Source organism: Rhineura floridana, chromosome 7 (genome assembly GCF_030035675.1).
Source record: "Rhineura floridana isolate rRhiFlo1 chromosome 7, rRhiFlo1.hap2, whole genome shotgun sequence".
In the NCBI taxonomy this organism is placed as follows: Eukaryota; Metazoa; Chordata; class Lepidosauria; order Squamata; family Rhineuridae; genus Rhineura; species Rhineura floridana.
In genome coordinates this window covers 48,808,456-48,824,220 of record NC_084486.1, presented here as the reverse complement: position 1 = coordinate 48,824,220, position 15,765 = coordinate 48,808,456, and positions in this window count along the sequence as shown.

Genomic DNA, 15,765 nt, shown 5'->3' with positions numbered 1-15,765 from the left:
GAAAACAGCTGTAGATTTAACAGAACAACATCCCTTTCAAGCTGAAGAATAGATTCAGGGTAACAACATGAGTCAAACTAGGACATTGCTTTTTGCCACAATAATGTGAGACACTTAAAGGCTAATCCATACAATGACTCTTCTCCCCAGCTGAGTTCAATTGTAACATAGGAATGATTAATACAACCAAACTGTTGCACCCTGGCTGTGTACTGAACATATCTTGTGTGATGCAAATCAGCTACTGATGTGTACACACCTCTCCTGCTACCAGATCGTACCACAGTTCCATGTAATGTCTGTCAGCCGTTTTGTGATGGGATACTGGGTCTGTGTCCCAGGCTGAAGCATTCACTCATCCACACCCGTCAGCATCTGCTGTTCAATACTGTATCAAACTCATACACACACACCCATTTGCCCTATAGTCAGGTGGTTTACTCCTGTATTCCCTCCCCCACCATAAATGGCTTTTTAAAGGGGAATAGAAAATATGACAGAGAATAGCCTATCAGTCATGACCACTATATGGAAACTTCATAGTTGGAACAGTATACCACTGAATATCAGTTGCTTGGGTGCAGCAATAGGAGAGAGCCATTACATTGGTTTTTTGGAATGGGCTTTCTGGAGGCAACAATGAAACAGGGTTAGGACTAGGACCTGGGAGACCAGGATGCAAATTCCCATTTGGTCATGAAACTCACTGGGTAGCTCTGGACCAGTCACTGTTCCTTAGGTTAGCCTACCTCACAGGGTTGTTATGAGGATAACATGAAGAACCATGTATGCCACCCTGAGCTTCTTGGGGGAAATATGGGATTATTGGATAAGACAGGATGCTGAACTTCTGGTCTGATCCAAGAGGGCTTCTGGTCTGATCCATAAGAAGGCGGCTCTTATGATATAATCCTGGTTTCTCTCTCCAGGTGCTAAACTGTTAATTGAAGAGCTAATAAATCTCTTTGAAGTCAGAGCCAGTATGGAAATGAGGCTGTTCAATGCAAATGGTGCAACAGATAAATAGCTGGTAGATAAGTGAGCTTTACAGTGCAGTCCTATATACATGTCTACTCAGAAGTAAGTCTCTTTGTTTCCAGTGGTGCTTACTCCCAGGTAAGTATGCCTTAGTTTCCCTAGATCTAATGTACCTTTTACATTTGCTAGAATGTCTCCTGTTCCCACCCAGTTTGTTGACGTAACAAGAAGCTGCAGGCACACTTCTAATATCATGCACAGGCATGAGCATAATGGATAAAATGGTCCAGGAATGACCTTCTGAACCTTGGCTAACCTTAAAGACTTACACATTTGGTCACAATTCTGCCCTGACTATGGTCATGGCTTTCACTATCCATGAAAACATTAACCAAGTTGTGTCAATAGTTTTTTTTCTAAAGCCCAAAGTTTCTCACCATATATCACGCCTACCACAAAATAAAGTGCACTCTGTTGAACCTCTGGGTCCTTCTAGAGAACTCAATGGGTGTGACTTTCCCTTTATTCCTTTTTCTGAGGAAAGTAGAGATTCCAGCTTGCTCACAGGAACGGCTGAGGCCATTCCCCAATGTGCATTTCTGCTACTGATTTCAATGCGATCTGGATTTTTACAGAGAGTTACTGGGGGTTCTTGAAAAGTGTTTTTCTCCTGTCCTGCTGGTAAGCTATTTAGAGCACAATATAACCCCAGGAAATCCTAATTAACGATCCGTGCATGTTGTAATGGATATTTATTTCATAGCCCAGATTTAAAATGATGGGGTGGTGGTGGTCTGAATGGTTTTCATGTTTCCCATTTAAAATATATTTGATAATCTGAAATCCTGCACAGGAGATCACATTTGAGAGTGTTTTGGGTTTTTGGTCATGCTTCTTTAGCATGTATTCCACCTATTTTCAATGTAAGCAGTTGCTATCATGTAACCCTAGGGACAAAGGAAGAAGGGAGGAGGGCTGAAGAGAGTGGGAAGCAACAGCCAAATCAGAACCAGCTCACATGTTCCTGTTTCTGCCTGACCTCAGTCTAGCATCAAGGGGGAAGGGTCATAGCTCAGTGGTAGAGTATCTACTCTGCCTGCATGCAGAAGGTGGTAGGTTTAATCCAGAGCTTGGAAAAGTTACTTTTTTGAACTACAACTCCCAACAGCCCCAGCCAGCATGGCAACTGGATTGGGCTCATGGGAGTTGTAGTTCAAAAAAGTAACTTTTCCAAGCTCTGGTTTAATCCCTGATAGGCCCTTGTCTAAAACCCTGGAGAATTGCTGCCAGTCAGTGTAGGCAATAATGAGCTAGATGGACCAATGGTCTGACTTGGTGTAAGGCAGCTTCCTATGTTCCAAAGAGGGAAACTTGCACAATATCACCTTTCCACCAGATAATCTACAGAGTGTGACTTTATTTACTGGTGCAAGGTGTAAAATGGGCCTGTTGGGCTAGGAACGGTAGCATAGGGTTGACAGGTCTCAGTATGCCCAAGGGCTTGTGGATTCCTAGAGGGGCCTTTCACTTTCGTTTCTTGTAATACCCCACCATGCTATATCACAAATTATTTTGTGCCTCACCGTCCCCAGTGTATTGAAAGTGAGTGCTGAGGAGAAAAGGTGCCTCCTCTTTGAGAAACAAAAAGCCAAAGATCACCTCATTGCATGATGTGTTATAGACTGTGGTCACCTTGGAACTGATTTAATCTAGGATCAGCCTGCTTTGAACTTACTGCTAGGAGGAAAGCCTTTGTCGCTTTGAGGCTGTGGGGCAACTTTTTAACTAATTTGGGAATACATTGGAGCAGTAATTTGTATTTTCTTCTAGATATAATGGACAAGAGAAACACTTCTAAAACAGCAATAACAATATGAAATGTATAAATCTTGCCATTTTTCTTCATTCCAGGTGTCAGTAGCATTTGAAATCCATGTGTCACATAAAGCACATGATTCTTACCAAAAGACTAATGTCTATTCATTTCTTAATAAATTGGGCTCTCCCTCAGAAATCTGTAAAATTCTTCAGTTGCTGATTCCTGAGGGAAAGGCAGCAGCACTTTTAGCTAAAATCAGAGCCGGATAATGTTGCTTTTAAATTTGACTTTTTTTTTTTTAAAGGAGAGTGTAATAAATCCTTCCCATTGGAAGTGAATGGGTGAGATTTTATTTTATATTATCCACTGAATTTTTAAATATCATTTTTATGTACACCCCTTACAAACTTTGGTGGGTAATCAGTGACATAAATAGCTGAAATTAAACCAACAGGCTCAAAAGTTCTCTTTTAGATTGTTTCCTCCCACAGCCCAGGGTCACAATTTTCCTTATTGGTAGACAGCCTACTTTAGCAGCTACTGGACAGGAAAGGCAGGAATATAACATGTTCAGTGTTATGCTAGAAACCTGCTTGTTCTGTAGCTGTTCAACTGCCCACAGAAAGGTGGTAGCTCTACTTCACTCACTAATATAGCTGCTCTTACAGTATGTGGGCTCTTGATCTCTCAAGATGGCTAGTATTATACTGATCAAGGTTTCTTTGCATGGCTTGTGAACTACCAAACTGGATGCAGCCCACCCGCCTATTGTTCCCTATCAGGAGCTCAACCACCACACATAGTTGCATTCAGCTTTGTCACAGGGACTTAGCCTCCAGGACTTTATCTGCTACTGGATCTTTAACCTGGAGGTACCAGGGATTGAACCTGGGATCTTCTGCATACAAAGTGTGTCCTCTACTACAGAACCATGACCCCAAGGAGAGGAGTCCTCCTTTCTAGTTTCCAGGCTCTGCTAAAGGTTTGTTTATTATTACATTTTTTAAAAAATCCTGCCTTTCTTCCAAGGAGCTCTAGGTGGTATATATGTTTCTCCCCCTCTCCATTTTAGACTCACAAGAACCCTGTGAGGTAGGTTAGGTTGAGAGATAGTGGCTGGCCCAAGGTCACCCAGTGGGCTTCATACCTGACTGGGGATCTGAATCCTAGTCTCTCAGCTCCTAGTCCAGCACTGTAACAGCTGCTGCTGTGTAGCGGCACAATTCTGTGCCTTAAAACTCAATAGGAAACATCTCTTTCAATTACTCCCTCCTTTGTTTTTCTTTTCCTCAGTGGGCTACAGATGTTTTCAGAAGCTCATTTTTAATATTTTTCTTTCATGCTTTTTATTGGACTGTTTAGAAGTTCTGACCTTATTGCAAGTAAGTTCTGAACTTATTGAAAGCATGGTATTCTTTTAATGAAATTCCCCTGTGAACCTCTGGCAAATATTCTGTATTTAGATTTGCAAATCCTGCTTTTAACATTTTATCACATTTCCTTTATTATTTATGGTTCCAGGTAGTTGTCATATCTAAAAACCAGAGGTATATTTTCCCTGAGGTCATAAGGTCATCAAGGCTCCAATTCTATGCTCACTTACCAGGATATAAGACTCACTGAACTCATTTGGGCTTACTTCTGCGTAGATTTGTATAGGATTGCATTGCTAATTAACAATAGCATTCCAAACTTCTGAAATTTACTAAATGCATCATCACAAACATTTATGTATTTAAATTTTAGGTATTTTAATTTGATCTCCAGTGTGTTTGTGTACTGGTGTTCCAGACTGAATGAGTCCACTTCATGCATTTGATGAGGTGGGCGCCAGCCAAGGAGCAACAACCATAAATGTGTTTATCTTTTAGATGGTATAGGACTCTTTGTAGTTTTTGCTCCAATAGTCTAATACAGCTGAGTCTCTAGAATGTATCTGCTAAATACATCACAAAAGCTGATTATCCCAAGCTAACCAATTTAAGAATGTTTTAACATTTTTAAGTTAATCACAAATATGTTTGCATATTGTGTACTTTTAACAATGGTAGTCCCGTAACCCAGAAGTGGTTACACTTCAGTGAATGCAGAAATTCCCGGTTGTAAAGCTGTTAGGGATCAAAGGCGCTGCTTTAAGGAAAGAGGCTATATTTTCCATAGAACACCAAAGGATGGTTAGGTTGAAAAAGTAAGGGGGGGGGTTCTTGGCAGGTGGTCCCTGTTCCAGTTCTAAATATCCCCCCTCCCCCCTCTCACATGCAATGCAAGAGGTATACAGATTACTCTTAAAAGGCTCCCTATGTTTATGAGCAGGAACCTATTAATGTGATGGATCAGAATTAAGGGAAGGTAGTAGATGGCAGCAAGCTTCAAAAAGGCTTGTCTCAGGGCTGGCATGCCCAAACTGTGGAATAAATTGGCACAAAAAATGACAACTTGAAGAGTTCATGTTAATTCATAACATGAATTATGCAGCCTTCATCGTGGTATGGAAATGAATGCAGCTTCATGGATGGGTGTGAGATAAAATATTTAACAAATCTGTTTTTGTGTGAAGGCAGAGGAACATAATGACCAGTGTTTAATTACTAATGATTCTGTTTCCGAGGGGGCTGATCTTTCTGCAGGGCAACTCAAGGCTTCACTAGTCTAACAGATGCTTGTCACCTGCATTAGAGAAGTGGCACATGCCAGCAGGAGTCAGTGTGTGCTAGACATTAAATATATATATACCTGGTACAACCTCATTTATTCAGATGGCCTAGGAATTCTAAAATATGCAGAAAGACCAAAATTGCTCAAGGGCAACATTGTTTTATAAAGAGATATGCTAATATGAATGGCAAACCGGCATTATTAGGATTTTGGAATACACACAACTGACAAACAGAAGACCTGCCAAGATAAGAAATGCCAAGAGTCCATCATTTTGTCTCCCTCAGCCTCCATACAGATGTTTCTGAAAATGTCCAAAGCCAAGCAGGTTATAAATAAGTTCCCCTTCTTGTTTATCCTCAGTATTTGATAATCAGAGCAGGTAGGCTGCCCCTGAACTTAAGAGGCTTCGTTTTTTGCAGCCCTGGCCTAAGGCACTTGTACTATCCCTGAAGAATATGTAAGAGTTTGTCTTCTAACAGACTGGTTGGTCTACTGATTAAAACATTTAAAATAATTCAGCTTTCAAGCTAAGCATTTTTAAAAACTACTTACAGCAGAGCAGACTTTGAATTAAGAGCCTAAGAAGGGTCCTGATGGATCAGGCCAAAGTCCCATCATAGTCCAGCATCCTGTTCTCACAGTGGCCAACCAGATGCAGATGAGAAGCCAGCAAGCAGGACTTGAGCGCAACAGCACTTTTCCCACTTGTGATTGCCAGCAACTGGTATGCCGAAACTAACAGGGCTGGTAGCTATTGATAGCCTTATCCTCCGTGGGTTTTTCTAATCTTCTTAAAGCCATCCCAGTTGGCCGCCACTCCATCTTGTGGCAGTGAATTCCATAACTATGAAATGTATGAAGAAGCACTTTCTTTTGTATGTTCTGGATCTTCCAGCATTCAACTTCATTGGGTGGCTCCGGGGGTGGGGGTGGGGATCTTCTTATCCTCTTTCTGCACACCACGCATAATCTTATTATTTCCCACCTTACTCACCTTATTTCTAAACTAAAAATCCCCAGATGCTGTAACCTTTCATTATAGGGGAGTTGCTCCAACCTGGGCCCTTGATCACTTTGGTTGCCCTTTTCTGGATCTTTCCCAAATCTACAATATTCTTTTTGAGGTGAGGCGACCAGAACTGTACACAATATTCCAAATGCAGTCACACCATAGATTTATGAAACAGCATTATGATAGCGGTAGTTTCAGTTTTAGTTTCAGTTCCTTTCCTAATGATCCCTAAGCATGGAATTTGCCTTTTTCACAGCTGCCACACACTAGGTGGGCATTTTCATCAAGTTATCCAAGGTGACCCCAAGGTCTTGTTCCTGGTCAGTCACTGTCAGTTCAAACCCCATGAGAGTGTATGTGAAATTACGATTTTTATTTTTTGCATCAGTTACACATGCATGCAATGAATTGCATTTGCCATTTTGCTGCCCATTCACTCCGTTTGGAGAGATCCTTTTGGAGCCCCTTGCAATCCCTTTTTGTTTGAACCACCTCGGACCATTTGATCTCATCAGCAAACTTGGCTCACCCCAAGCTCTAGATCATTCATGAGCAAGTTAAAAAGCACAGGCCCAATACCAATTCTTAGTCGACTCCACCTTCTGCATTCCTCCATTGACAATTGTGTAAAGAATGGTCTTTCTGAGGATCTTCAAGAAAAGCCTATGTTCTCTTAAGTCAGACATATTGTATCTTACAGTAGGAGAAATGATAGAATCTCATGCAGATTGTGGAGCTGTAGGGCCCTCAGGGATACAGAGATAGGTCTTGTCAGAGGCAGTACTATTTATTTATTCATTCATTATATTTATATCTGATCTTTCTTCCAAGGAGCTCAAGGTGGTGCACAATCATGGTTCTCCCCCGCCTGATTTGATTCCCACAACAACCCTGTGACATACGTTAGGCTGAGAGACAGTGACTGGCCCCAGGTCACCCAGTGAGCTTCATGGCTGATTGGGGATTTGAACCCTGGTCCCCCAGGTCCCAGTTTGACACTCTAACCACTACACCATACCGGCTGTACATCACACTACTTGATCAGCTGCACTACTTGGCTGTTGTGTTATCAACTGCATTACATTTTCCACAGAACCATCTTTTCCCCCCAAATGTTTTCGACATGCAAAGCCTATTGATAAAAAAGAGTGGCATCTGAACTTGTTATCTGACATGATTAAAAGTACAATTGCTTTTGAGATAAAACTAGCTGATTCCCTTCCAGTAATCAAGACAGAACATTGGTGAGCCAGAGATGAAATCAAAGACCTTTTCCCATAACATTCTAAAAGATCAGAGGAGAGGAGGAGGAGGAGACAATAACAACATGGATTTATATCATAATATGAATGTCAAAGATCAAAGCTGCTGCCTCTCAAAGGGGAATGTCTTGACGTCTGATTATGTATTATTGATTTAATGAAGCATGTATTATATGATTATATACCTTAAAGAGTAAAAGTAATTCAAGAATATTTCTTTTTATATATTTCACTTGAGACAAGACATTATTTATTAGGTTGCACTCATACCTACTTCCTTGGAAGTGAACCTTACTGAACTCAATGGGATTTACTTCTGAGTAGACAGCTGCTTTGCATGTATCTTACATATAGTGCTTTACAGTGTTCAAGTTGTTTTTTATATATTACATCAGCAGTATTTACAACAACCTTGTAAGGAAGGCTAGGATTCTTGATCCCATACTGTCGAGGAGAATGGGGAAGAAGGTGGTTTGCCTAAGGCTACAGCTAGTATATTTGCAGCAATGGTGAGCCTGAAGCAGGAATTTCCTACTCCACTAGTACAATGTTCAGTTTACATAGACTGACACTTCACTCTTGTTGCCAAGAAACATGTCTAAGAATTCAAAATCCATTTGGCTTTTTGCACTTCTTCTGGAAGATGCCTTCTTATTTGGAAACTAGCTCTAGACCGGCCCCTCTCTTTGTGGGTGGGTGTTTTGTGGGTGTTTTGCGTTTATCCTTTTGGTGGGGCCTCTTCACCTTTCACAAGCACCTGGATCCCCTCTCAGACTCCTCCACAGTCTCCACTACTCATCTGATTGCTCTTTCCCTCTGAACCCAATCACCCCCCTCTTCCCCAAGTTCCCACAAGATGAGTGGAGGATGCTTCTCCATCTCCTCACTCTTGTGTCACTCCCCGCGTGCCCAGGGAGGGCAGATGAACAGAGTGGCAGTGGGAGGGGAATCCAGCAATGAGCCTCTACAGGGATGTGGGCCTCACCAGGTACCTAACAATGCTGACTGTGGATGCTGTCCCTGCTCTTAGGAGATAAAGCCTGTTTGTGCCGAACTGTGCACGCATTATTGTGTACATTAGTATAGATTTCTTCTATTCAGGACTATTTCACTTAAGTCCTGCTTGTGGGCTTCCCAGAAGCATTTGGTTGGCCAATGTGGGAAATGGGATGCTAGGCTAGATAAGCGTTTTGGTCTGATCCAGCACAGCTCTTCTTACATTCTTTTCATATGACTCAGCGCTAAGCGATTGGATGGGGCCATGGGACTCTTGTTCTCTTTGTGGGCCCTGATTAGAATTGACCCTTTATTGTCAGAGTGATTTTTATTCTTCTCTTTCCCCTTTTTATCACCACCCAGTATCACAACAAATATGCATTATTGATGCTAATGGCTCCGTCTTCAGGGTCGCAGACAAGATAGCGCATGCATTATGCATCTAGTATAATGGAGAAGTTCATTAGTCTAATAAGATGTTTTGAGGTTTGGGCCAATTAATGCATCAAGATGATTTTGATCATCATGTGTAGCTAAGGGCTGCTTCACACATTGTGCAGAGCCAGCGGAACTGCATTTGCCACAGGATGTACTTTGCATGGCCAGCCATGACTCTGTATGATACACGTGTTTGCTCTTATGTGTTTGTCACCTTTAGGTGTTCATCGAAAACAACTTGCTGCACAATCCTATCTGTGTCTTGCATGTTTACTTGGAAGTAAGTTCCACTGAGTTCAATGTGGCTTATTCTCAGGTAAGTGTGCATGGGGGCGCATTGTTAGACGCACAGCTAAAAAAAAAGAAAGGTAAAAGTTTGAACCGGCCTTTAGATGGTCATGTGTGCAACCTTTCCAAGGCCATCATTATGATCCTCCTGTTTTGTACTCTCTCTCCCTCCCCCCCCCCTCTCTCCCTCTGTTGATGAGCTTCAAGAGAAAAACCAGAAAAGGAGAAAGAATCATGGAAGACCTTGAGAAAAAAAAGTTATCAGAATGCTTTGGTAGTCTCTGGGTCATTGATCTTTTCACCTTTTCTTTGAACCTGAAAATAGATCTTCATGTTAAAGTTAATCAGGAGCGAGACCAACATATAACATAAGACTGCCCCAAGTCACACAACAGTGGCAGTGGTGGTTTGGTGGGGACAAATACACCCTGAGCATCTGCAAAGAGGCGGAATTCTTAAGGCAGTTTTCCTCGCCAGCCATTTCACTTCACTAACATGTTGTGATTTACAGTATCAGCTCTGCAGCTGACACCTTTACGTCCTTCTCTCCTACCCCAGCAGGCCTCACAGACACAGCTCATGATAGATGCTGGTGAACTTTTCCTCTGATCACCTTCTGGAGAACTTTCCCATAATCTATTGTTTTCCATCACAGTGGAATACAAAACAAGTTTTTTCCTTCTACCCTTGACTTTTACTTCCTAGCCATTTTGCCCTATCTTTTAAAGCAATGCTCGGAATTTATTACATCAGCGTGAAAGAAGTTTTAAGCTCCTTCCCTCTTTATCCCACTCCTTGAACTTAAAATGGTCCTAAGTAAATCAACATAATGGCTGCCCGCCTTACATTGTCACGGGACTGCTTTATACGCCACGTTGTCATGTTATTTAGAACACTTAATTGAAAACCTAGTAAGAGCAGAGCTTGTTTAACTTTGTCTGCCTTCTGCATACTGTATGAAAGTACACAAAGGTCCACAATGAGCTTTCTTAAGCAAAATGAACTGGAGGAGGCAATGGCAATATTCCTGTTTTTGCAACTTCTTTTTTTAAGCAGAAGATAGCATTTCTTGACTGACAAATGGATATTATTTTATTGACCTATCGGTACTACCGCTTTGCGCTATTCAGCTCCAAGTAGCTACATAACACAGCCTGCTTAGCTCCTGCAAATGCTCATTTAGCCCCAAATTATCAAGATTAGTTGCATTGCTCATCAGCATGCAGCCCCATTGCTGCAGCAAGCCAAGAAATAGGGGTTTGGGGAAACTTTAGTAGAAGAAACCCAACTGAGGGGGAACTTGAACTACGGTTGCCAACTTTCATCACTGGCCCTGCTCTTGTGCCTTTATATTATCTATATTCTACTTTTTCTCCAAGGAGCTGAAGATGGCATACATGGTTTTCCCCCATCCCCATTTTATCCTCACAACAGCCCCCTGAGGTATGTTACTCTGAAAGATAGTGACTGGCCCAAGGTCACCTAGTGAGCTTCATTGGCTGAGTGGGGATTTGAACCCTGATCTCCCAGGTCCTAATTCAACACTTTAACCACTACACCACAGTGGCTCCTTTAGAAGTTGCCTGCCATGCAAAAATTTACCAGGTGGTTTTTTTCTTCACCAGTGGTGCCATTAGAGCAGGACACTGGAGTAGAAGTTCAGTGCCTCATTCAGCACGGAGGGCATTGAATGCACCCGGACTAGCTTACCCCATTTTGAAGTAATCCATATTACCATCTAAAGAGGGCTCCCCATGAGATCTTTTAGTTCAGAATCTGGAATTACCTAATTGTGCCATTGTCTATCACTTTATCGACATGCCAGAAAAAGCATCAGCTGTTAACATTATGTACTTTGGGCTCCTTTTGGACCCACCATCAAGATCTATTAGATTAACAGACAAAAGAGAGGGGGGTATTTTTGATGGTGGCCCCATTCTTATGGAATTCTGTCCCTAGAAAGATATGAATCACTCCTGACTCTACTGGTTCTTAAAGGGACCATGAAAACTTCTAAAACTTCAAATTGCTTTTTCATATGTGGTGCTCTGTTGGCCTCTGCAGACTGAGGGTTATGTGTGGGTGTATGTGAATTCTGCAACATGTCACTGACGCAATAATAGTGAAGGGTTTATACTGGACCGTTCACACATTATTCTGCTCTATTCATTCTGAAATGCTTCTCTAGTGTTATTGCATTATTGCCATTTGGAGAGGCACCCTTGAACTACAGTGCAATGAAAGTGGAATAAAAAATAAACCAGAACATTTGTGGTATAAAAAGCTACAGGATTTCAACAGGAAGTTTCGGGACATATGCGGATTGGAAACAAAGCAGTATGTCTGCCCTGAAACCTTTGCAGGAGCAAACAGTATTGAAAGTGGGTTTGCATATAATCACCCTGATACCATCATTAGCACAAGTCATGAATGCACAATCAAAAGGATGTCTGGAGAGGCCTTTAATGCCCAAGTCTACTTTATTTATTATTTGATTTATATCCTGCCCTTCCTCCCAGTAGGAGCCCAGAGCAGCAATCAGTTATCTTAATTAATCAGTTGTCTTATTCTAAATAGCAGCAAACTGAATAGCCCAAAGCTAATGGATATGGTTACCAAGACTTTGAACAAGTCTTGGGTGACTTTGCTTCCACTCTAGGTATTATTATTATTATTATTATTATTATTATTATTATTATTATTATTCTGACAGGATTTTGGGATAGAAGGTGTTTAGGATTGGGCTTTACAAGGCTAGTTTTATTGTTTTATATTATTATCTGTATTATTTTAAATTGTTTTTAGATTTTTAAGTGCCCTTTACAGTTTTAAGGTTGTGCATAGTTTAATTGTATTTTAATTGTATGCTTTTCTATGTTTTTAACTACATGTAGTTTTATTTGTAAGCCGCCCTGAGTTCCAGTTTGGAAAAAGGGCGGGGTAAAAATAAAGTTTCAATTCAATTCAATTCAATTCAATTATTATTATTATTATTATTATTATTATTATTATTATTAGTCAGCATAAGAAGATCCTCAAGAGATGCCTGAAAATTAGCAGCGAGGATGTCTGCTGGATCTCTGCTGGAGAAGTCTTCCACACCATGGGATTAGTGGCACTAAATGCCCAACTTCTAGTTGAAACCAGTTGGGCTTCTGAAATATGGGGGGCAACTAATAGTGCTCCTCCAGATGGTGTCAGTGATTGAGCTGGGATATAACGGCTCAGGTGCTCCTTAAGGTAGTCTGGACTCAGGTTGTCCAGGGCTTTATATATGCATGGGAGAACCCTGAACCTGGCCCAGTAGCATATAGGCAGCCAGTGTTACAGGATTTTTTTTTAAGGATTAGAGTTAGATGTGTATGAAGTGCTTTGAACATTGGAAAGCGCTATACACATTTAATCATCATCATAGACCTGTTAACAACCCAGGAATATCTGAAGACAGAATGCTCTTCTTTCTATAATCTTTTTTTAAAAAATGTTTTAAACTTGACAAAACAGGGTGCTCTTAATATCTATTCACAACCTTAATCAGTTTTCTGGATTCTGCCAAGAAAGGGGGGGGGAATCTAGAATAACTGTTAAGAGCACAATCCTACACATGGCTCCTCAACAGGAAGCCCCATAAAGTTCAATAGGATTTATCTCCAGGTAAGTGTGTTTAGGATTGCAATCCTGTGTACATTTACCTGGGAGAAAGTCCTATTGACCTCAGTGAGGTTTACTATTGACTAGGCATGTATAGGTTGCGCTTAAGTTAGGCATCTTCCAGTGTTCTTTATCCATGTTTCATTTCTTGCTGAAGATGTGTGATATTTACTGTGCCTTTAAAAGGTCAAGATTCAAATAGCTACTTTTGGTGTGTCCATGCTCTTTGGAACACTTAATGGTTTCTTTTCTTCTTTTAAAAGAAGAGACAAGCATTCCATTTCACCAAATGCTTCTGAAACGACCATAGCCTTTAACAGTAACTTGCAAAGTGAAGGCTTGTATGAGTGGTGTTCAGAAAATACAAGTTCAGATCTCCCTTCAGTAGGCAGAACCAGTCATGTGATTCTTAGCATCCAGGCCATACCAATTCAAAATTTACTAACAAATAAAACATGAACTAGGCCAGAGGTAGTCAAAGTGGTTCCCTCCAGATGTTTTGGACTACAGTTCCCATCAGCCCCAGGCACCATCATCATGGCCAATGATAGAGGATGATGGGGCTTGTAGTCAAAAAAATCTGGAGGGCACCATGTTGGCTACCCCTGGCCTAGACATATTATACCTAGTTCAACCAGTTCTAAGGTAGGGTTCAAGTTTGCTTTGCACTGTAGTCTGCACTGAATAGAATTTGGACTAGGATAGCTCCTGAAGATGGATCCCTGTTTCAAAGACAATGGAACATTTATATTTAAATGGATAGAAGTTAATGTTTCTCTCAGGACTAGTGTTCAAGCTTATATTGCAAACCTGTGTGTTTTTAGTTATATCATCCAGTTGAGCAGAGTAGTTTTAATAAATTAGATTACTCTTGATTCACTTTAGCAAGAAACAAAACAAAACTATGCACAGAGAAAATAAATGCCACAAAACTGTGGTAACAAAAAAGCCTTTACTTTTTCTTTTTTTAAAAAAAAGTGACAACTTAAGTCCTCAAAAAGTTTGGTTTTAAAATTTGCTGGTTTAAAACAACTTTGACCCTGTCTTTTGGCAAGTTCTTCAAGGTAGCTTATAAATAAAATGGTGGAAACAATAGTAATAACTTCACAAATAAATAAGAGACAATCAAAGAGAAACCTTTTAAGCAAGGGTTGTTATCAATATCACAAAGTGAATAACTCAAATAGCACTAAATGTCCGGGAGGAGGAAAGCATAGTTTTAACTGGCGCCCAGTGTTGGCGCCTGATGAATTATCGTGGGGATTGCCTAAGGACCATTAAGTTAAGGACTGCTTTGTACTGAAATATCTTTACCTTTCAGTTCTATGGGTCAATCTTACATTGCAGATAAATTCTTTTCATACTCAGATCTTTTTTCCCTGCCTTACCTACTTCACAGATAATTGGGCAGACAGGCATTGCAGGCTGCTTCCAGACTGTCGCCATTTTGCGGGTGCGGTTCAATTGCATACCAGCAAACTCAGGTTACACAACTCGCTCATGGGAACTTACTGATGTAGCCAATGCCTTCAGAAAGCATACTTTGGCTCTACCACCCATCAGCTGATGGAAGGTGAAGCCAAAGCCTCAGGCACTTTAAAGTGCCATGCAGGGCTCCTTGCAAGTCCTGCTGGTGCTTTGAAGTCCTAACTTCAGGACTTCAAAGTGCCCAGTCATCTGATGTCATTGTGTTATCAGGTGAATGACTGGTGAGTGGCTCCACCCACCAGTTAAATTTGGCCTGGGAGATTAGAATCCAATAGGGATCTGCCCCATGGAGCCAGAAAGGTTCTCCAGCCCTGCCTTAAATCGTGGCCACTGCCATCTAACAAAAGTTTGATCTTTAAGTAGAATACAATGAAAACTTGAGAGGGTTGTTAGTTCAAGTAAACAGGTAGGGCCTGCAACAGAATATTGCAGTCTGGAGTGCTCCTATGTAGGGTGCCAGCCATGCCCACATCCAGGATATTCCATTCCATTCCCCCCACCACAACAGATCATCAGAATTCTGTGCCCATGAGCAGGCTTAGTCCGCATTGACTGTTTTGGTTTTCCCCACCTCAGGTTTTTCCCCCCTAAAGATTTTTCTGTCCTTCTCCACACCTTAGGGTTTTCCCAAACCTGGCGATATCTCCCTCTTGTGTGGGGGTGTTGTTGTTTTGGATACATAATAATTCACTTTCAAGAGAATGAGTTTGCCCTAGAATATAAGAAATTCAATTGCCACTACCCTCTCTCCAAGCCTTCCTGGCTCTTGTTGGTCTTCTCAACTCTTTTGTTTCCCCAATTCTCTCTCACCAATTGCAAACAGCCTCTTCTGTCCCTATGGTCTGTTCAATATGCAGTTGTATTTGGAATGCTCATTTCTCTTGTAAGCAGTGGAGATGATGATGATACTTTTACATGTTGGCATTAGGAGTCCTGATAAATAAGCCGTGGCAGTCATCATGCACCTCTTGCAGGGTTTCTCTCTCTCACATAATCCCATTCTGCTTCTTTAAAGGGCCATGCCTTAGTAGTGGAGCACCCGCTTTACATTCAGAAGGCCCCAGGTTCAATTCCAGACATCTCCAGGTAGGGCTTGGAAACACCCCTGTCTGAGCTGCTGGAGAGCCACTGCCAGTCAGTGTCGAGTCTACTGAGCTAGATGGACCAGTGGTCTA